The 21159-nt window shown below is 47.5% G+C and overlaps 1 long non-coding RNA gene across 1 annotated transcript; it reads right to left on the bottom strand.

Moving 5' to 3' along the window:
* Positions 1 to 2260: 2260 nt before the first annotated feature.
* Positions 2261 to 20838, bottom strand: LOC123383355. Its single transcript, XR_006592963.1, has 2 exons — positions 19795 to 20838; positions 2261 to 3177 (listed from the first exon to the last, which is right to left on the bottom strand). It is a non-coding gene; the product is annotated as an uncharacterized LOC123383355 (long non-coding RNA).
* Between the last annotated feature and the right edge of the window lie 321 nt (positions 20839 to 21159).

The following is a 21159-nucleotide window of genomic DNA, read 5'->3' as shown; positions in this document are numbered from 1 at the left end:
GCCTGTCAGGTGCTTGGAGTTTTGTGCAACATACTCAGATAGAATCCATTTCTGTTCACGTTTGGTTCTATAATCTTAAATGTAAGATCACCCAGAGCTCCCTTTCTTGACTAACTTATTCAGTGAGAATTAGGAATATTTTCAGCCTAAGTTTGATAGTGCCCAGCCTAAATGTTGAGGACTGATAGTTGTGTCATTAGCATTCAAACAGAATTTGCACCAGAGAGGCAGAGCGCCTGGTGGAAAGGTCCAGAATTTTGGTCTCAAATGTTCGCCCTGCCACTTCCTAGTGGCCAAAGCTTGAGCAATTTGAACCTCACTGGGTTTTTATCTAATCATGTGTAAAATGAGAGGTCTGCCTAGATGATCCCTAAGGGTTCTAGCTTAAAAACTCTATAATGCTAGCGTTTGGCTATTGGCTCGGAGGAGGCGAGAGGACGACAGTCTTCGGTTCGGACGAATCCTGGTTCGTCCAACACCAACTGCCTCCACCACGCTGCCTTTCACCCCAACGAGATCAAAGTCGCATACCTGAGGTCCACCCTGGCGAAGTCACTGCCACATCCGCCCTGGCCCCGAAGATCAGCCTGCTGGGTCTGTCTCCAAAAAAAGGTTGATGGACATCGTCAAGGCAACCGGATATTGGAAGGGTCTGAGGATTACAGTGAAACTGACCCATTCAGAAGAGACAGGCCCAGAGTGGCGCGGCACCTTCTGCCTCTGCCCTGATTATCAAAGCCCTCAAGGAACCACCGAGAGACAAGAAGCCAGATGGTACCTCTTACTACTCGAATAGCTAAATATCTTAAAATTAGCGTAACGAGGAAACAATTTACATCTATGTAGATGACAAAAAATCAATAGAAAAGTCCAACGTCACATGCTGGCAAAGCTGTAGGATGAAATCTTTTCAGAGGACACTGAGACACCCATATCAAGTATCAGAAACTTATTTCGACGCAGTAAACCCTCTGATTTTCTATTGCAGAATCCTTATGTTTCGCCAAGTCTAAGACAGTGTCAATTTTTAAGAGGCGATATCAGTTTAATTGAGGAAATATGAAAATTCAAAAGGAGAAAAATCCATATGTATGAAGATATTTCCAGCAGAGTTATTCAGAATGTTAAAAAAAAAAAAAAACCAACCAGCATTTGCAGCCAATAATAAGGAAATGGTTAAGTACACATATTAGGTATAAATAAGATGGGATGGTGTACGGTTACTAAAATGTTTGTGATAAAAATATAAAACCGGGGCACAGCGTTTCTAAAATAATGTTACATGACGTATAAAAATTTATGAATTTATAAAACATAGACCGTTTGATGGACATTAGGGGCATATGTCTGTATGGATATATTGAAAGATATATTGAATATATTGAATATATATATATTGAAAGATGGATATATTGGCAGAGTGGAAACAGGTATGTCGTTAGATGTCCCTCATCTATTTCAAGAGCACTTTGATCCCAACTAAAAGTTTCCTCAAACACTGCTATCGCGATAGCCAATCTCTGCCCTGTTTTACCTTAGGTCGGGTTTTCTACCTGCCTTGGCAGAGCGGGTAATTTAGATACTCGGTGGGGTGGCCAGGAAGGAGGCACATTGCGATTTTCGGTAATGACATGTCATGTGTTTACACAATCGCTTCCTTCGTGAGGAAAGAGTATAATTATGTAGCCACTGAGGGGCAGAGCCAATAAAGCAATCACTCTCGTCTCTACCCAAGAACCCTGCCCGGGCTTGCAGGGACTAAATATTTTTGAGGGAGGGAACGGGGACTGGGGAGCATTCAGCTCCTGATCGTGGGGAACAAGCCGCAGCATCTCAGGGATGCTGGTTGTTTGCTTGCCTCACAGGGGCTACTGCTCTGCCAGAATTCTGTTTAAACCGGTGACAGCCCCGGGGGGCGTCCGGCTGGCTCAGACGGTGGAGTGTGCAACTCTTGAGCTTGGGGGTGTGAGTTCAAGCCCCAGGTTGGGTGTAGAGATTACTAAAAATAAAGTCGTTATGGCATGGGATAGATGAGCGCGCATTAATCCCCGAATTTACATACGTGATTTGCCCACGAAAGCCAAAACTATGAAAACCCAATACTCAAGCGGGTAAGACGTTTGTATTTCAGGACCAAGGGTTACCTATCATTTGCTGTACTTTTTCATCTCTGGCTCCATAAACGCACTCCAACTGGATTCTGTCCCAACTATCACATCGAAATGGCTCTCACAAGAATATCTGTGACATCCTGATCCCATACTTTTAAAGCGATTTTTAAACGTTGTCTTTTGAAATGGTTTCAGATGTACAGAAGGTGGGCAAGAATAGTACAAAACACTCCCGTGCGCCGTTTACCCGGCGTCACCACTGTTACACCCCATTTGCTGTCTCCCTCTCCCCCTCTCCCTCCGTCTCTGGCTCTCTTCCCCTCCCTCCTTCCTCACTTTCGTGGACCCCCTTACCCAGCGACACTTGACTAATTTCCAAGAACAATGCCGTTCTCTAATGTAACCCCAGTGCAATTCTCAAATTCAGAAAACGTAATAGGGAAACAGGGGACGCCTGAAGTGTCTGCCTCCGGATCTCCGCTCAGTTCATGACCTCAGGGTTCGTGAGTTCGAGCCCCCCGCGTCGGGCTCTGCGCTGATGACGCAGAGCCTACTAGTTGAGATTCTGTCTCTCCTTCTCTCCGCCCCTCACCTGCTTGGGCTCTCTCTTTCTCAGAAGAAATAAATGAAGATACAATAACATAAAATAGTTTTAGGGAACCAAAACGGGTGAAGAGTTGAATCTTTAAGAACATTTTTGTGCTTCTAGATCACATTTGCAGTAATTATTCGGATTTCCTATTTTCCGTGTTTCTCACCCTCGCCATCGAAAGTCTTTCCCTTGATTAAACACTCAGTCCCTTACAGAGTACATCTGTGGGTGAATTTGCTTAGGCTGGAGTCTTTATAGCTCGCATATAAATGAGAATGACTTCTGCAGCTTTCGCAAAATACTATATAGTCCGTCTTGTGTATCCCGTCGATGCAGGCTGGCTGGGTCCGAGGACCCAGAGGGGGTCCCACAGCACCAGCCAAGAGGGTCTTGGCTTCACAGAGAATGGAACTGAGAGCAGCGATTACCGAAGACCTAGAGAGAGTGCAGGTACAGACTGGGCAGCTGGAAGACCTGGAAAAGAAAGGAGAGAGTCTCGTCTTTGCTCGGGGTCTGGGGTTTTTATCGAAGACGGTGGTCTGGGGTACGTGTCCCGTAAGGAAAACCAATGGTTATATAAGGCTCAGGTGGCCTCCATAAGTCACTTGTGCTCTGGAGTCAGGGGTCTTGGGAAACGTTCATGAGGACCCCCCCCCCCCCCGCCCCGTCACTCCTTAGATATTATCTGTTGTGCTGGAAGACCCCAAAGAAATCGTTAACTCCTTGACCTTTAGGAGGAGGACGTGCGTTAAGGCACGTGTAAGGCCGGGGTGGGGGCAAGTCCCAGCAAAAATAGAAGTGGGGAAAGGAGCAAAACATCACGTGTTTTTCATGGGGCCCCTTCAGTGTCCCCGTCTGTTACTCTGCGACACCCCGGAGAAGCCCGATTTTGTACTTTGTGGGTACTCTTTTTTATTCTGAAAATCCATGGCATTCTTTATCTTTGAAATATATCTCGGATATGGGGCAATTTTAGGCAATTTTGCTTTGACTGTGACAGAGTCTTCCCGTTTGGAGACGAAACTTTTCTCTTCAGCTCGAGAAAATTGTATTCTCTTCTCCAAATATTGCCAATCTTCCATTTGTTCTGGAATTTTCTTTAAGACATGTCAACAATCCACGTGTTGGATCTCTAGTCTCTGTATCTCATATTTGATTTTCTTAGGCTGCTACTGCACAGGTCTTAGGATAAACCTGTTCTTACTTTTATTAATTTTTTCTATTAAATTTTTTTAACGTTTTATTTATTTTTGAGACAGGGAGAGACAGAGCATGAACAGGGGAGGGTCAGAGAGAGGGAGACACAGAATCTGAAACAGGCTCCAGGCTCTGAGCTGTCAGCACAGAGCCCGACGCGGGGCTCGAACTCACGGATCGAGAGATCATGGCCTGAGCCGAAGTCGGCCGCTTAACCGACTCAGCCACCCAGGCGCCCCTGTTCTTACTTTTAATTTTAAGTTTCCATGTACCGTTCATCTCCTGGAAAATGCTGGACTGCCCCGTCAGCAGTTAAGATCAGCAGCTATCTTTCCCTCCCTTCGTGAAGGAGGAAAAAATCATTTTCCCTCTACTCTACTGGGTTCTTGACTGAGACACTCCTGTAATCAAAAGACAGACGCACAGGAGAAAAGCGAACAGTTTAATAACATGCGTACCGCCTGTATGCATACAAGAGAGAGAGAGACTCTCAGAAAGGGCCAAGGCCTCCGCCTTAAATGCCATCTTCAGCTGAAGACAAAAGAAAGATGTCGGGGGTAGGGAGTCAGTTATGGGAGGTTACCCAGCAAAGCCCAGTAAGCCAGCTAAGGTTACGGTGCAGATTTGTCCGCGCCTCGTTCATTGAGGAGGTTTCTAGAGATTTGGTCAATCTCACTCTTCCCGGTACAGTGAGGGAGACACCCTTACCAATGGAGATTTGCCCTTATAAATGTCAATGTCTCTTACAAAGGGCAACTTCTGTTTTCAGAACGTCGGTGTCTGCTGTCTCTTAAAAACAGCCAGGTCCAGAAGTGCCTGGGTGGGTCCATCGGTTGAACGTCTTGGTTTTGGCTCAGGTCATGATCTCACACTTTCATGGGTTCGAGCCCTGAGTGGGGCTCTGCACTGCCCTGACAGCGTGGAGCCTGCTTGGGATTCTCCCTCTCTGCCCCTCCCTCGCTTTTCTCTCGGTCTCTCTCAAAATAAATCAACAACAACAACAACAACAAAAACAAGAGCACACCACAAGCAGCTCAAGACAATTCTTACGCCAAAGCGGCATATTCTGGGGTGACAAACTCTACTCCCCATCACCTGTTGATGCAGGATCTCAATAAAATACGCAAGGCTGACGGGGAGGCAAAGTTTTTGAGGCTCTATTTTATGCAGTTGGGTGGGGCCAGGGAGGCCCAACCAAATGTCTTTGGATATGGAACGTTTGTTTGTCCAATCTCCGTCTGATGGGGGAGCATAAGGCGGGCTGAGGGCAGAGCACAAGCTAGCGCCCCCCGGCCCCCCGGGGGGATGTGTGGGACACTCCTCAGGCACTCCTGGCTGCCCAAGAACAGAGGAAAGGACGGAAAACCAATGGTTAACAGGTAGAGATCACAGTCATACAGGACACGAGTCTCCATCAGTTTACAAATGTCTTAGCCAATTACAAGAAAAAGACAATTTTACCAACAGCCTACGCTCTAGAAACTCATAGCCCCTAGGGGCGCCTGGGTGGCGCAGTCGGTTAAGCGTCCGACCTCAGCCAGGTCACTATCTCGCGGTCCCTGAGTTCGAGCCCCGCGTCGGGCTCTGGGCTGACGGCTCGGAGCCTGGAGCCTGCTTCCGATTCTGTGTCTCCCTCTCTCTCTGCCCCTCCCCTGTTCGTGCTCTGTCTCTCTCTGTCCCAAAAATAAATAAACGTTGAAAAAAAAAATTGAAACTCATAGCCCCAACATCACCCTCCCCTCCATGGTGATGTGGGAACAAAGGCAAGAAGGAAATGGCAGGTACAACTACATTCCCATGTCATCTACAGCCCATTGACAAACACTCAAGGCAAATAGAGAGTAGAACGTCTCTCTGGAACCCCCTACTGGCTTAATGTTAACGCCTTCCTCGAGGGAAACCCACCTTAGCTGGACAATAGCAAGTCCTCCTGTGTTCTGTAAATCCTCTTTAGCGTACAAAAATCCCTTTGGAAACTTCCCCTTGACTTCACCTCCCCCACCTCCGTAACCACTCACTCCTCACAACCCCAGCGCCCCTCTTTCTGTCCACGGGTCCCGTCCCCGGGCTTTAATCAAATCACCTTTTGGTACCGGAGTCGTCTCGAGAACTTTTTCTTGGCCGTGGGCTCCAGACCCCACCACTGCTCCAGACCCGGAAACTGCATCACAACCACGTGTGGGCCGGCAGGTGGGTTCCTGCAGGTGCACAGGAAGAAGACGGTATCGGCCAGCGACGAGCCCCAAAGTCTAGTCGCGCGGTGCCCAGACGTTGTGCACGTAGTCAAGGTGCGTGCAGGCGCGGGAAGTGGCAAGAGGACTAGTGTCTCAAAGGCTGTCTCCAAAGGACTGAAAACGCTTCCGGGTTTACAGAGGGAAAGTGTGGGGCAAAGGCGGGTGCAGGTGGGCAGTGAAGGTCAAGTTGATCGTTGTCTTGGGGTCCATCACTTGGGGTCTTGCTGGTTTAGGGCAGGGGTCGTTGCAAAGGCAGGTGCAGGTGGGCAGTGAAGGTCAAGTTGATCGTTGTCTTGGGGTCCATCACTTGGGGTCTTGCTGGTTTAGGGCAGGGGTCGTTGCTTGAGAGGGTAATTTCGGTTCCCATCAGGGGATGCTCTGCCCTCAGGGTGCTCTGCCTGAGCCAGGAGACTAACTGGAAAGAACCCAACTAGAAAGTCTGGGATCAAAATGCAAGGAGCTAAGGTTTTCTTTCAGTAACGTGTTGGGGGGTGTTTCATGTTTTCTCAAGACCACAATGAGGTTAGGAAATTTCTGGCAGGAGAATTTCCTAAGTGGTGTTGTGTCCTTATCAGCGTGTGGGATCAGGAGACATGACCCTGGTGCTGACTAATCAGTGGGTTGAGGCAGTGTCTTCCGTGCTTCGTCCCTGTCAGTCACCTTTCTCCTTTTGCAATTAACATGAACTATTACATTTTGAGACCGTAAACCACCGTGTAGTTTTTTAGTTCCTGCTCTGCCTGGATACTCCACAGGCACTTTTATGACCACATGTCAAGAACCAGTCTCATTAGGGGCGCCTGGGTGGCTCAGTCGGTGAAGCGTCCGGCTTCGGCTCAGGTCACGATCTCACAGTTGGTGGGTTCGAGCCCCGCGTCGGGCTCTGTGCTGACAGCTCGGAGCCTGGAGCCTGCTTCGGATTCCGGGTCTCCCCCTCTCTCTGCCCCTCCCCTGTTCACACTCTGTCTCTGTCTCTCAATAATAAATAAACGATAAAATTTTTTTTTTTTTTAAATAAAGGAACCAATCTCTTTAGCTTCACCCTGTGCTTGGCTTTTCTTTCTAAGTTTCCTCTCTCAGCTAAGAGTGTCCCCATCCACCCAGAGTTCCCAGCTAGAAACCTCAGGCGGCTTGAACTTCTTCTCCGTTATACTCGCAGGGAAGGAAACATTCTTCTCTACTCTTCATAGGTCCTCTAATTGGACAGAATCAGACTGACACGAGATACAGTAACAGGAGGGGAAAATAATCTATTTTCTTACATGCGCACAGAAGCCCGATCGTGACACTGAGACCCAAAGGAATGACCAAGGCAGGCAGTTTTTATACGCTTTAGACAATGAGACAGTTAATGTACGCGGAATTGACAGGGCAAAGAAAGCTGAGTTTGGGGAGCTTCAATGAAAAGGAATTCTAAACAGAATTGGGACCGGGGTAGTAAATTAGTAAAAAGTAACAAAGGTTGCGTAGAGGCTGATTTTAGGCAACAGGCTTGAGCAACGGAATGTAAAGGAAGACGAAAGGGCCCACAGCGACCTGCGATCACCGACCACCCACCGCTGAGCTGATACAAACAGGCCCATTAGGGGACCCGCCTCAAAATATCCATAAGCCCTAGCTGAACGATGGGTTACTTACAGCCAGGCACAGGTACCAAAAAAGTGAAAGTTCCGTACGTTTCCCATACCCCCTCACGCTCCCCATCTAAATAAGGCCCCCAGCCACTGCAACGGGACAGACAGTCTCTCCTCGGCTGTCCCCGCCCGCCGCTCCCTTGTGGTGTATTCAATAAACTTCTATCTCTGTTCTGCCTCGGGTGAATTCTTTCACCGTCTGTTCCGGGGGGCTTCCATCCGATCGGGTCGCCCCACATTTGGGGGCCCCCACCCAATCGGGAGGAGACACCACAGGTTGTTTATATAGCCTCCTGGGCTCTAAATTTCCCATCTCCGGTGATAAGGATGTCTCCTTACTGCCTGCTATGGGAGGGGACCTCTCGCACGGGAGACTTAGCTCCTGCTTTCGGGGGGGACAGAGAAGGGTCTGAGTGTCCTTTTTGTGCAGACTGTCCCTTCAGTAACTTCTGCTTAGAACAATCAGTATTCTTGTTATTATCAATGTATTGATGCATCATGCATACAAAGTGGCACATTTGGGGTCAGCCTGCCCTTGGCCCCTACGCCCCCAAACGGCCAACAAGTCCTACTGATTCTGTCTCAGAAACTTCTGAATCAAGCGCCTCATCCACTCTAGTACTCCAACAGCCTCCTAGCCGGCCTCCGTGCTTCCAGAATGTCGTCTCTGCTCTAGGCCATCCTCCATGCTGTGCCAGAGACTTTCCCTAAACCTCGCATGATTAGGTCACCCACTGCTCTGCTGAACATCTGCCCTCTGCTATTATCTCTGCGTGTTGACCTCTCTTTGCACACAGAAAGTAAATGTTCCGGAAGCATAGCCTGTCACTCAAGGTTCCCTAACTTGACCCCAGTCTACCTCCCCAAACCCCCATTCTGTGCTCCCGACGTTTCCCCTGCACGCCAGCCAAAACGAACTCCTCGTTCCCCCAATGTTTCGCCTCATTCCGTATCTTCCGTCTTGGTCCCCGGTGTTCTGTCAACGTGGGATGCTTTCCGTTCATTTATCCTTATGCTCTCACTCATCCTCGCCAGACTTCTATCAGGTATAACCTTGACTTTGAAGGTTTTCTCATCCCCTTCCTCACAGGAATTAGTTGCCCTCTGCCCAGACCTAAAAGCTCTTCCGCCATCAAGGCTCCTGCTCACTCAGCGTCGTGCCCCAAGCATCTAGACAGTTCCTGGTCAGTGCTTCCTGAATGTTTGCTGCCTGAGTGAAAGCACAGTACCGCTCGAGTTGTCTGACAAGAGCACGACCCTGAAAAGGTATAAAGCTCTTCATATAACGGCATGAACATTTCATACCCTTGTGTCCTACGAACCATGATTTAACATATCTAGCCTCGACTGCATGATGGGTTCCGCCTCCACACGCACTGACACACGGTGGGAGAATTTGGGGCAGAGCCAAAGTTGTATCCTAGTTGTAAAGCAGAAATGTCACTGAAATAGTGCATCATGTCTTGGGGGCCTGAGAAAATTGTAATTCCCAAGGCTGCTTAAGTCACTGTGAGTTAGTTTAGTCATTAGCACAACCTTTGTCATTGCTGAGACATTAATTAGAATGAAGCATCTTTAAAAAATTTTTGTCTATGTTTATTTTTGAGAGAGAGAGAGAGAGAGAGAGAGAGAGCATGAGCAGAGGAGGGGCAGAGGGAGAGGGAGACACAGAATCCAAAGCAGGCTCCAGGCTCTGGGCTGTCAGCACAGAGCCCGACGCGGGGCTCGAACTCACGGACCGCGAGATCATGACCTGAGCCAAAGGCAGATGTTTAACCCGACTGAGCCTCCCAGGGGCCCCTAGAATAACACATCTCAACTGAGGGAGTCTTTTTTTTGCGTGTGTTTTGTTTTTTGTTTTTACTTTCCATGTTCAGGAAAAAGAAAGGATGTTATGACTGACTGACAAAGTTATTATCAGAGATGTATTTCTAAAAGCATCTTTCAGGTGACGTTAATGTGCCAACATGGAGTATTTTCCAATAGTAAACGATGAAAACATATTACCGTTATTAGGGGGAATATAACACTATTTTTGAGTGTACTATTTTTGAATGTGCTATTTTTGAGTGTATTTTTGAGTATAAATGTGTACTACCTAAGGTAAAACTATGCTGTAACACACGCATCCAAAATCTCAGTGGCTTAGAAAAATGAGAAATTTCTTTCTTTTTCATGGAAGGTCCAAAAGAGGGTATTCCTGACAGGTGGGTGACACTCTTCCCAGTGGTCATTCTGGTACCCAGCTTTCTTCTCTCTTGTGGTTCTGCTGTTTTCAACTTATGGCCTCCAAGGTCACGGGTGATAGGAAAGAAGGACTGAAATGGGCTAGGCCTGAAATTCATCCACGTTACCTCTGTCGGCATTTCACTGATTAGAATGTAGGCACATGGCCACACCCAAGTTCAAGGGCAGCTGGGAAATGTGGGCACTCAATGAGGCAGAGGAGAGGGGTTTATTCAACATCTGGCCAGTCTATGCCGGGAAGGTCTGGTTTTCGGTGTCTCCTTTAGCGACTCCTGGAGGCCTAGTCACTGAAAAGTTACGATCGTAATTATGAACCCGTACTACAAAACACTTAATTGTCAAAATGAACACATTACTGAATGAGCGTGTGGTGCTTACTAAAGCGTAAAAGTAAGGACTGAAAACGGAATGTTTTTTTAAGTTCATCCCGAGTTGGGTGAAAAGCAAATAACAGTATACTTGTGAAACCGCTTACAAGCATAAAGTTGAACAAAAATCAAAATGGCTGCACTAATGCCCCCGCGAGGCCCAGTTTTCAAGCAGCCTCTTCCTCTCTTCCGCACGCCTCCTCTCCTGCCTTCTTAGCCCTTCTGTTTCCAGAACCCGGTGGCACCCTGAAAACGACTGAGGAGGTACAGACGCAATTCCTGTGGAAACCGGCTGGATGCTGTATCTCCCTGTAAACCACTCGGCCCCTTCCTCCGGGAAGCCTTGCAGGATTTGAAGGCCACAGCCTGCCTGCGCGGCAAAGCCATGAAGCCATCGTTCCTCTACATCCCAGACCCCGTTTTTGCGTTATCTTCCGGCTCCGAGGCGCAGAGGTCGGTGTTTGACAACAGTTATTTGGTGAGAGTCGCAGCTCCCTTTAATTTATGCCTGAAACATCACAAGAGGCGATTTCTACCGCGGATACTAAAATGCTATGGCATAAGAACACGTTGCTTACTGCTTGACAAAGGCAGCCTGCCCCAAGGCAGTCATTCAGGGGGCGGCAATTAACGTGACCGTGTCGGAGTGACTCAGCCGGGGGTGGGGGCGCACAGAACCCAGGAGAGAAGGGACCGCGTGGACGCGGAGCTGTGTGATTAACCCTGAGACGCAGCCGGCTAGTCCTGGAACAGCCAATTGGAAGGCTTTTTGGGTAGATGTCAAGCCAGCGTTTTATGGGGAACAAAGAAGAGTAGAGAAGGAGGCGTTACATAGCAGTAGCCGAATGGAGGGAGAAAACGTGGAACGGAACTTTTTTTTGTTTTCTGTGTCACGGGTAGTGTAGGGGCCAGGGCCAGGCCACCCCAGGATGGGCTTTATCTTTGGCATAAAGATTATTTTGAGTTAAAAGCCATCAGAGCCCAGCAGACTCAGGAAAGGATCTTTGCCTCTCTCTCTACTGCCTACAAAGAGTTTTGAAAGACCTGTTTGATCGAAGTCCCCTCTGTCCCACTGCTTCTGAGCGGCCCCGCAAACATTTGCTTCCCAATCATTTACTCTTCGTCATCGTCCTGTGAAGCTCATTCCTCCCCTTTGAAGTCCTGCACGCCTCCTTCCTTTCCTTAGCTTCGGATGACATACGTATTTCATTTTGCCTGTCTTAGGCATTTCGTGGCTGCGTGGGCTCCCCGTGAGTATGAAGTTAAATGTGATTGTCTCCTGTTAATCTGTCTCATGTCAGTATGATTCTCGGTCTGGCTAGAAGGACCTGGAAGGGCACAAGAAGTTCTCCCTCCCTGGCAGTAGCATATCCAATGACTTCGTAAAGCTGCGAACGCCTCTCTGTTTACGATGAACGCTCAGGAAATCTCATGGACTGTACTTAAGTGATAAGAAGCAAGGTATCTTGTTTGGCAAGATATCTTGTTTCCTTTTGGAGTGTCATCGCCAGATGGCTTCGTGTGTGTGAGGTGGGTCATGAAGGCAACCTTTCCTGGGGTGCTGGGGTGGCTCAGTCAGTTAAGCGTCTGACTCTTGATTTCGGCTCGGGTCATGATCTCACAGTTCATGAGTTCGAGCCCTGCATCGGGCTGTGCTCTGACAGTGAGGAGCCTGCTTGGGATTCTCTCTCTCCTTCTCTTTCAAAATGAATAAATAAACTAAAAAATAATATAAGGTAGGGGCACCTGGGTGGCTCAGTCGGTTAAGCGTCGGAGTTCGGCCGAGGTCATGATCTCGCAGTTGATGGGTTTGAGCCTCGTGTGGGGCTCTGTCCTGACAGCTCAGAGCCTGGATCCTGCTTCAGATTCTGTGTCTCCTCCTCTCTCTGCCCCTCCTCTGCTCATGCTCTCTCTCTGTCTCTCGGTAATAAATAAACGTATATATATATATATATATATATATATATGTATATATATATATATATTAGGTAGCCTTTCCTCAAAGAGGAAGCACATAATGATATCAGCCACCATCACTGAGCATAAGTCAAGGACCAGGTACAATATCGGACACTTACGCACGGTGTCCCCACTGTAGATGGCGATTGTTTTTGAAAGGAACTAACTTGCTAATCTTCTTTTTCATTTTTTTCTGATTGTGCTAAATGAGTGAGATGTGTCAAACCACCCTGTACAACAGCAGTTTTGGAATGACAGCCCCCTTCCTTCTCTAAAAGCGAGGGAATGTGGTTTGCAAAAGACAGATATATTCAGAAATACAACAATTAGACCTGTCGATAAGAATATGAAAACAGTTCGATTTGGACAAAGCACTTTTTGCTGCTTCCTAGGGTTATTGTGTAAAGAATTCATTCGTGACCGGAAAACATTTCGAGGAGAGTTACCGCTCCGGCTCTATGTATTTGTCTGGAGTCTTCTATTTGGGAAGAAAAAAAACCCCAGTGGCCCTCAAACATTGGAATCGCTTGGAGAGGTTTAAAAAAAAATACTGATGTCTCAGGGCACCTGGGCGGCTCAGGAGGTTGGGTAGGTCGGCTTAGGTCATGACCTCATGGTTCTCAGGTTCGAGCCCCGTGTTGGGCCCCATGCTGATGGTGCAGAGCCTGCTTGGGATTCTCTCTCCCTCTCTTTCTGCCCCTCTCCCACTCTCTCTCTCTCTCTCTCAAATTTCAATAAGTAAACTGTAAAAAATAAAAAATAAAAAAAATACTGATCTCTGGCTCTCACTTCCGGAGATTGTGATGTAATGAGCCCACGGCGTGCAGCCAAGGTTGAGAACCTTTGCAGACAGACGTGGAAGAAGCGTCTGGAGCATAGGGGAGAGGATTCGTTGGCCTGGGACGATAGGATATGGAGGTTTGGAGCTTAAGATTTGAAGAATGAATGGGAGTTTCCCAGGCACACAAATCAGGGAAGTCATCGTGGGGAAATGGTATGTGTGAGGGTCCAAACAAAGGAGAGAATAGCATTCTGAGGGCATGACTCTCAATGAGTCCCGCTGGCGTGTGCCATGTAATGGGACAGGGCGGGGGACATGACTCAGAAGCCGGAGCACAGAAGCTGTTAAGTCCAGGCTCAAAGGTTGGGGTTTCCCTCATAGGCAGCGGAGAGGTGTTGCATTTTGAGTGAGAGATTTTTCATTTCTGAAGAAATGGGGAGACCGCTTGTCTAAATAATCCAACCCCCCCCCCCCGTGCGCTTTTTTTAAAATTTTTTTTTTCAACGTTTTTATTTATTTTTGGGACAGAGAGAGACAGAGCATGAACGGGGGAGGGGCAGAGAGAGAGGGAGACACAGAATCGGAAACAGGATCCAGGCTCCGAGCCATCAGCCCAGAGCCCGACGCGGGTCTCGAACTCCCGGACCGCGAGATCGTGACCTGGCTGAAGTCGGACGCTTAACCGACTGCGCCCCCCCGGGCGCCCCCCCCCCCCCCCCGTGCGCTTTTATACCAGGTTTCGCTCTCACAAGGAGGAAAGTCCTGTGAAAACGCTGTCTTGTACAGAAACAAAGGCTAGTACGACGGGTTTGTGTCTATATTGGCTAATCCTGCCGAGCTGAAAATGTGACAACCGCACGGGCACAAATGTCACGGGAGCCCAGAGATCTGTGGGGTGCAGGGGGCACAGGAAGCTCCCGGTGTCTTCGTTGACGAAAGTGTTAAGATGTCTACCCTCGAGTCATGAACTTCTCCAGGGAACTCTTAACAGCTTTCTTCATCCTTGGCCCCAAGGGAAGACCATTTTAACGTCTGTGAAGGTCATCCCGCGCCCTTGCTGCCTGACCAGAGGGGACACGCGGATTTCAAAGTGTTTAGGCCCTGATGGTTACCCAAGAAGCCCAACAATTAAGGATGGTCCTGCCTCTAGGGAGGAGTCATGTGTTGTCGCTGTCCCTTTCATAGAGGCCGAGGAATGGAGAACATATTTAAGGATGGCCTGGCTTCCAAATTGGAGTCACTCTCAAGCTGAACAGAGAAGAAAATTACACCCAAGGCATTTGCTGAAGAAGGACCAAGAAAAGTATCGTGCCCGGCTTATCCTCTCCCTGGCTGTCGTGTGAGGCCCCTTTCCAACCCAGCCAATAGATTTGTTATATATCACGCAGGCGGTACATGGAACTTCGTAAATCAGAACAATAAGACTTCTTCTGTCACTTTACCATCTTTAAAAATAATGAATATATCACTCTTCTAATTTTTCTCCCTAAGCCTCGAATTTTAAAATTGAAATCGATATAAGAAAAAAAAAAAAAAAACCATCACGTTTAAACGGGGGTGGAGAGATTAGAACACGAAGACATCTCATGGCATCACCCGAGATGAACTCTGGACCCTCTGCCGTGTCCTCTGACGACAGGACAGAGGCAGGTGGGGCTCCAGCCTACCCAGCGCTATTCTGCATTGGAATATTTTTCCAAAGGCAATTCCTATGTCTGCTGGAAACCACTCTCTCTCTCACATAACAACAAACCCATGGTCAACGACAGTGCGAATTAGTTCTAAACCTTATGGTTGTTATTTACCAGGGTTTGCAAATATTTGAAAACATGACATTGACAAAGAGCTTGCGCTGGCTTCCCCTCCCCTCCCCGCCCCCCCCCCCCCATTCCCCCAACCTCAAGGTAAACTCTTCTTCCTGATCATGAATTCATCAAAGTGTTCAGATCCTGGAAGATCCTGGAAGAATCCAATTTGTGGTACGTATGTGTACCTTTGAAGGAAATAGAGTTGGTGGAAAACAACTAACTGGAACCGAGGATAGAATTATCCCATCAAATTAAAAAAAAAATTTTTTCTTAAATGACTTTGAGGGAGAGAGCGAGAGAGCATGAGCAGAGGAGGGGCAGACAGAGGGGGAGAGGGAGAATCCCAGGCAGGCTCCATGCTGTGAGTGTGGAGCCTGACCCGGGGCTCGATCCCAAGAATCATGAGATCATGACCTGAGCCCAAATCACGAGTCAGATGCTTAACTGACTGAGCCACCCAGGTGCCCCTCAACCGTCTATATTTATCATGCATGGCCTTACTACTGATTAATTTAGTAACATAAAAGATACGCTTCATATATCTATATCTGTATATAGATATATATATAGAGAGAGATATATAACTGTTTTTTAAGCCTACTTACTTGTTTTGAGAGACAGAGAGAGACAGAATGTGAGCAGGGGAGGGGCAGAGAGAGAGGGAGAGAGAAAATCCCAAGCAGGGCCCGCACTGTCAGCCCAGAGCCCGATGCTGGGCTCAAACTCACCAACTGTGAGATGATGACCTCAGCCGAAACCAGGAGTCCGACGCTTAACCGACGGAGCCACCCAGGTGCTCCCTATCCACCTGAAATTTTAAATCTCCAGAATGTTCCAGGGAGAAGAGAGAAACTCACTGGTGCTCCCTTGAGCAGGGGAGTTGGCCTTTTCCTAAACTACCCACCATTCTAACGCCTCAGAATTGTCACAGGGCACCTTCAAACCCTCATGTGATGGACAGATTAGATAAAAAGTCAGACTGCTGTACCTGAAGGCCATTTCTCTCCACACCTGAGTGATGTGAGGTTTGATGCACGCATCATCCTCAGAAGATTCTATTCTTTCTGCCTGCCTGCTCACGTGTCATTTTCATCTGTCCCCAGAAAGAAAACCTTTCACCCTTGTCTTTCCGGGCTTTAGCGTCTAATGCGTTGACTAGTTTTGTCAGCACACAACAAAGCAGTAAGCAGGTACTGGGGGGCTAGGAAAGATCACAGGGTCCGGAGATCAAGACCGAGATCCTCACGGTGGCTCGGCAGCCCCGGGTGCGATGGAACAATGACTCGTGTTTTTGTATTTACGCCACACCTCTCAAAACACACGCGCGCACACCCTAATTTCCAATAAACACACACGTGAGATTGGCTGTGTATAATAGGAGCCGTAAACGAAAATTGTAAAGCAGCAGAGAAGTTGCATACGCAAGCTACAGAGGTTAATGCAGTTACTCTTAAGAAAAAGAAAATTTAGGGGCGCCTGGGTGGCGCAGTCGGTTAAGCGTCCGACTTCAGCCAGGTCACGATCTCGCGGTCCGTGAGTTCGAGCCCCGCGTCGGGCTCTGGGCTGATGGCTCAGAGCCTGGAGCCTGTTTCCGATTCTGTGTCTCCCTCTCTCTCTCTGCTCCTCCCCCGTTCATGCTCTGTCTCTCTCTGTCCCAAAAATAAATAAACGTTGAAAAAAAAAATTAAAAAAAAAAAAAGAAAAAAAATTTAACGTGGCCGAAAATGTAAGCAGGACAGTTACGCGTGAAGTTTCTTAGTTTGCAGAGGCGGTTTCTCATAATGCTGAAATCTAAATCCTTTATTTGGGAGACTTTGCATGCCACGTTACGTGATGATTTAAATAGTTTTACAAAAAAATCAAGAATGTATGGTCAATTGGCTACTTAGCGCGAATATTGGCCAAGAACAGGTTCTAAAATGGAGATCGTTAAGCAATATCATGGATATTTTCTTTTCTTCTTTTTTAATGTTTATTTATTTATTTGGGGGGATGGGGGGAGGAGCGAAGAGAGAGAGAAAGAGAAAATACCAAGCAGGTTCTGTGCTGTCAGCACAGAGCCCGACGTGGCACTTGGTCTCATGAACTATGAGACCATGACCTGAGCTGAAATTAAGAGTCAGATGTTCAACTGACTGAGCCACCCAGGTGCCTTTATAGATATTTTCTTCTTCTTTTTTTTAATGTTTATTTATTTTTGAGAGAAAGACAGAGTCCGAGTGGGGGAGGGGGCAGAGAGAGAGAGGGAGACACAGAGTCCGAAGCAGGCTCCAGGCTCCGAGCTGTCAGCACAGAGCCTGACTCGAGGCTCGAACTCATGGACTGTGAGATTGTGTGTGACCTGAGCGGAAGTCAGACGCTTAACCGACCGAGCCACCCAGACGCCCCTCATTCTTACTTTGAAAGTACAATTGCTATTAGAACGCAGGCAGCTCTTGTTTGTAATGCTTTAATTAAGAAGCATACATGTTGCTATATTGAAATATCTTGATAACTGAATTTCAGAGTAAGTGGTTTCTTTGTAACACTCTGTGTTTTGTTCATGCATTTATTTAAAAAAAAATTTTTTTTTCAACGTTTATTTATTTTTGGGACAGAGAGAGACAGAGCATGAACAGGGGAGGGGCAGAGAGAGAGGGAGACACAGAATCGGAAACAGGCTCCAGGCTCGGAGCCATCAGCCCAGAGCCCGATGCGGGGCTCGAACCCACGGACCGCGAGATCGTGACCTGGCTGAAGTCGGACGCTTAACCGACTGCGCCACCCAGGCGCCCCTGTTCATGCATTTAAATACTCACTCTGGGCAAGGTCCTATGGACTTCACCAGACCACCTTCGGGCTCCATAGCACAGAAGAAAAAAAAAAAAAATCAGACACCTGCTCCAGAGAGGTAAGAAACTAACCTAACATGGTACAGAACTTTCTGATGATCAGGGCGACTGCATGGCTCCGTGGGTTAAGCGTCCGACTTTGGCTCAGGTCATGATCTCACGGTTCATGGGTTCACGCCCCACGGTGCCAGTAGGGAGCCTGCCTGTGATTCTCTCTCTCTCCTTCTCGCTCCCGCTTGCACTTTCTCTCTCTCAAAATAAACAGATGAATGAACTTAAGAAAAAAAAAAAAAGAACTTTCTGATGATCTAACTTGGTGCAAGTAAAGGCTTAGCAAACCTAGAAGGGAGATGATGACATAGTATGTCTCTTAAATTATAAACCTCTTTCTGGTTAAAAAAAAAAAAAAAAAAATCCCATGAGCTTGAGTATTCGCTCGGGTTAGGAAGAGGAGTCAGTGCGTGAAATCAAAGGGGCCCTCCACCCTGCTTTTTAAATCGTATCCTGTTCACTGAGGGACTGAAGCTTGAACATTTTACTTTGCCTGTAAGAGAAGGGCCTTTGCTGTTTTTATCTGGGACCATTTCCTTCTGCATTAATACGTTGCGGGGCAGCCAATCAGCTGAATAATGGGAAAATGGCCCCAGAGCGGGCCAGATCCTGATATTATCTGTTACAGTTTAATATCAGACATGATATGCCATCGCAGGCCCCCTACTGTGCCGGTAATCCTCTCGAGTATCCTTCCGCGACATTCTGGCGCCCGTGTGGCAGGCTGGGACGTACCATTGCTCCCGTGTGCATGGCTCTCTTCCCGCAGAACCTCCTTCAACTGCTTCCCCCCCTGCCCCCCGACATCTGCTGGGGCCAGAATTCCAGTACTCCGCTCTCTTATCGTTGAGCGTTTTTCTAGCATCAAACGCTACTTGTTTCGTAAAGTGCGGTAATCCTGGCTCTAGCCTATTTCATGTTCATTGCAGGAAATATTTAAGTACCTTGTTATTAAAGCATGCCACACATCAGGAAGAATGTGCCCGTGATAGGTGGAAGCTTGATGAATTTTTTTTACAAAGTGAACATACCTGTGTAAACGGTACCCAGATGGAGAAACTGTCACCTATACCCCAGAAGCTCTCTTGTGACCCCCTTCCTGGCCCTATACCCCCCAACCTACCGAGAGTGACCACAGGGCTGACTTCTAACAGCACAGGTCAGTTTTCCCTGCTTTTCATTCTGTATGGAAATGCAATCGTCAAGGATTGCATTCACGCCTGGCTTCTTTGGCTCAACACTGTTTGTGGGATTCGGGTTAGTGGAAAGTTTTCAACTTGAAAGTTTAATTCTTGTTTATCCCTTTTGAGGGTTCGTGTCTGGTATGGGGAAGAGAACCAAAATATTTCTTTTAGAAATGTTGACTCTCAGAGGCCCTAAGACTCTAACCCTCGTGGTTTAGATAGCACTATTTTTTCCTTGTTCTGGGCGTTCTTTTTCTTAGAAACTGAGCTCTGATTATAATTCTGTTTCCTGTTTTAAGAGTCAGCACTGAGTACAATAAAGCTGTGGGCTTGGGTATGTTGGACGCCTTGCAGAGAAATTGTATCTGAACTCTTGAAAGCGATTCTACTTAGAAGTTAGACTTTACTGCCATTCAAGGCCACCCAGGACAGCACAGTTGCCCGTTTAAAGCCAGCTGGGGTGTACTACATTATGCCTTGTTTAAAATCCTTTTTCGTCCCTGCTTCTCTGTGTTACATGCCTTATAACGGAGACGAGTGGAATCAACATGGGACCGTGGGAAGAACGCTGGGCAAGCGATACAAGACTGGGTTTGGGTTCCAAACACGGGCTCATCCAGCTGTGTCACCCTAGTTCTCGGAGCCTCACCTCTCAGGCTTGACGGAAAGAACGAGGCAACGTATATAAAGTCTTCGCAGACGGTCCTGGGCTGCGCAGTTGCAGGGCACCCTCCATCACCCGAGTCTCTCATTCCACGCAAGCTGTCCTTATCCACAGATTCCTTCTGTCTACTTACTGCTTCTTTTCCATGACCTTCACTCTGCTCGCCTGCTCGGCCTCCTTTCCTCCCTGTACTTCGAGGCCTAGCTCCAAGTCCAACATGTTCTTGAAGTTTCTGCTAGGAGTGCGATCACTCCTTTCTCTGTGTTGGCTGATTTCCATGGTGTACATGTCTTCACCAGGGCTGATTTCAAGCTACCAACATGATTTCAGTCAACTCACAACCTCCCTGAGTTTTGAACAGTTAGATCTTATGGGCCAGCGTGAGCTGGAAGAAACATTCTAACTTTCTTCCTGATGCGTAAGAACATCTGATACTTGATTTTGTAAAAGTCATCCTGTTACTTCCTAATCTCCCGGAAGAAAGTGGGATATGAATGTTTTGCAAGAATACAGGAACATGGACAGATGCTAGGAGCCAATGCCTACTTTTTCAGAAGGATCTTGCTCAGTCTGTCAAGTGCAGCCAACGGCAGAAATGATTTCATCTCTAGCGTGCGTGTGACCTGGTGTCACCTTAGTTAGAAATGCCACTCTTCTAACCGTAGGGCTGTGCTGCGATTTTAATTTGAAAAATGAAAATGTTCCCACAGTGGAAAATTTCTTCCCCACGTGTTGAAGCTTTGAGTAAAGGCTCTCAACTGGTGAGGTGAAGGATGATGGTCTGCAAGGTGTAGGACACTGGTCAGAGCTCCAGGATGGCATGAGAGGGAGGTCAGCCCACCAGAGATATTTCCTGAAGAGAAAGGCACCACAAAGTGACGAGAGACCCTTTATATTTCTTGAGTGCTTTGAGAGATTTTATACCCTAGTCTCAACAATATGCCTAAAATCTCCCAGTAATCTCAGGCTGGCAGAAAAACACAGTCTCTTAAAAAACCATACGAAGTTCATTTTTAACAATACATGTCTCCGTAGAGAAAGCGGTCTGGTTTAGTGAGGTCAGAAGATTCTCCAAAGTGTCAAATCAGATTCATCCTAAAAGGCAACTGACGGAATGGGAAAAGATATTTGCAAATGACACATCAGACAAAGGGCTAGTATCCAAAATCTATAAAGAACTCACCAAAGTCCACCCCCGAAAACCAAATAATCCAGTGAAGAAATGGGCAGAAGACATGAATAGACCCTTCTCTAAAGAAGACACCCGGATGGCCTGCAGGCACATGAAAAGATGCTCAACGTCACTCCTCATCAGGGAAATAAAAATCAAAACCACACTCAGATATCACCTCATGCCGGTCAGAGTGGCTAAAATGAACAAATCAGGAGACTATAGATGCTGGCGAGGATGTGGAGAAACGGGAACCCTCTTGCACTGTCGGTGGGAATGCAAACTGGTGCAGCTGCTCTGGAAAACAGTGTGGAGGTTCCTCAAAAA

Source organism: Felis catus, chromosome X (genome assembly GCF_018350175.1).
Source record: "Felis catus isolate Fca126 chromosome X, F.catus_Fca126_mat1.0, whole genome shotgun sequence".
Taxonomy (NCBI): Eukaryota; Metazoa; Chordata; class Mammalia; order Carnivora; family Felidae; genus Felis; species Felis catus.
The sequence above is the reverse complement of the archived record's forward strand: the minus strand, read 5'-3'. Positions and strand labels throughout refer to the sequence as shown.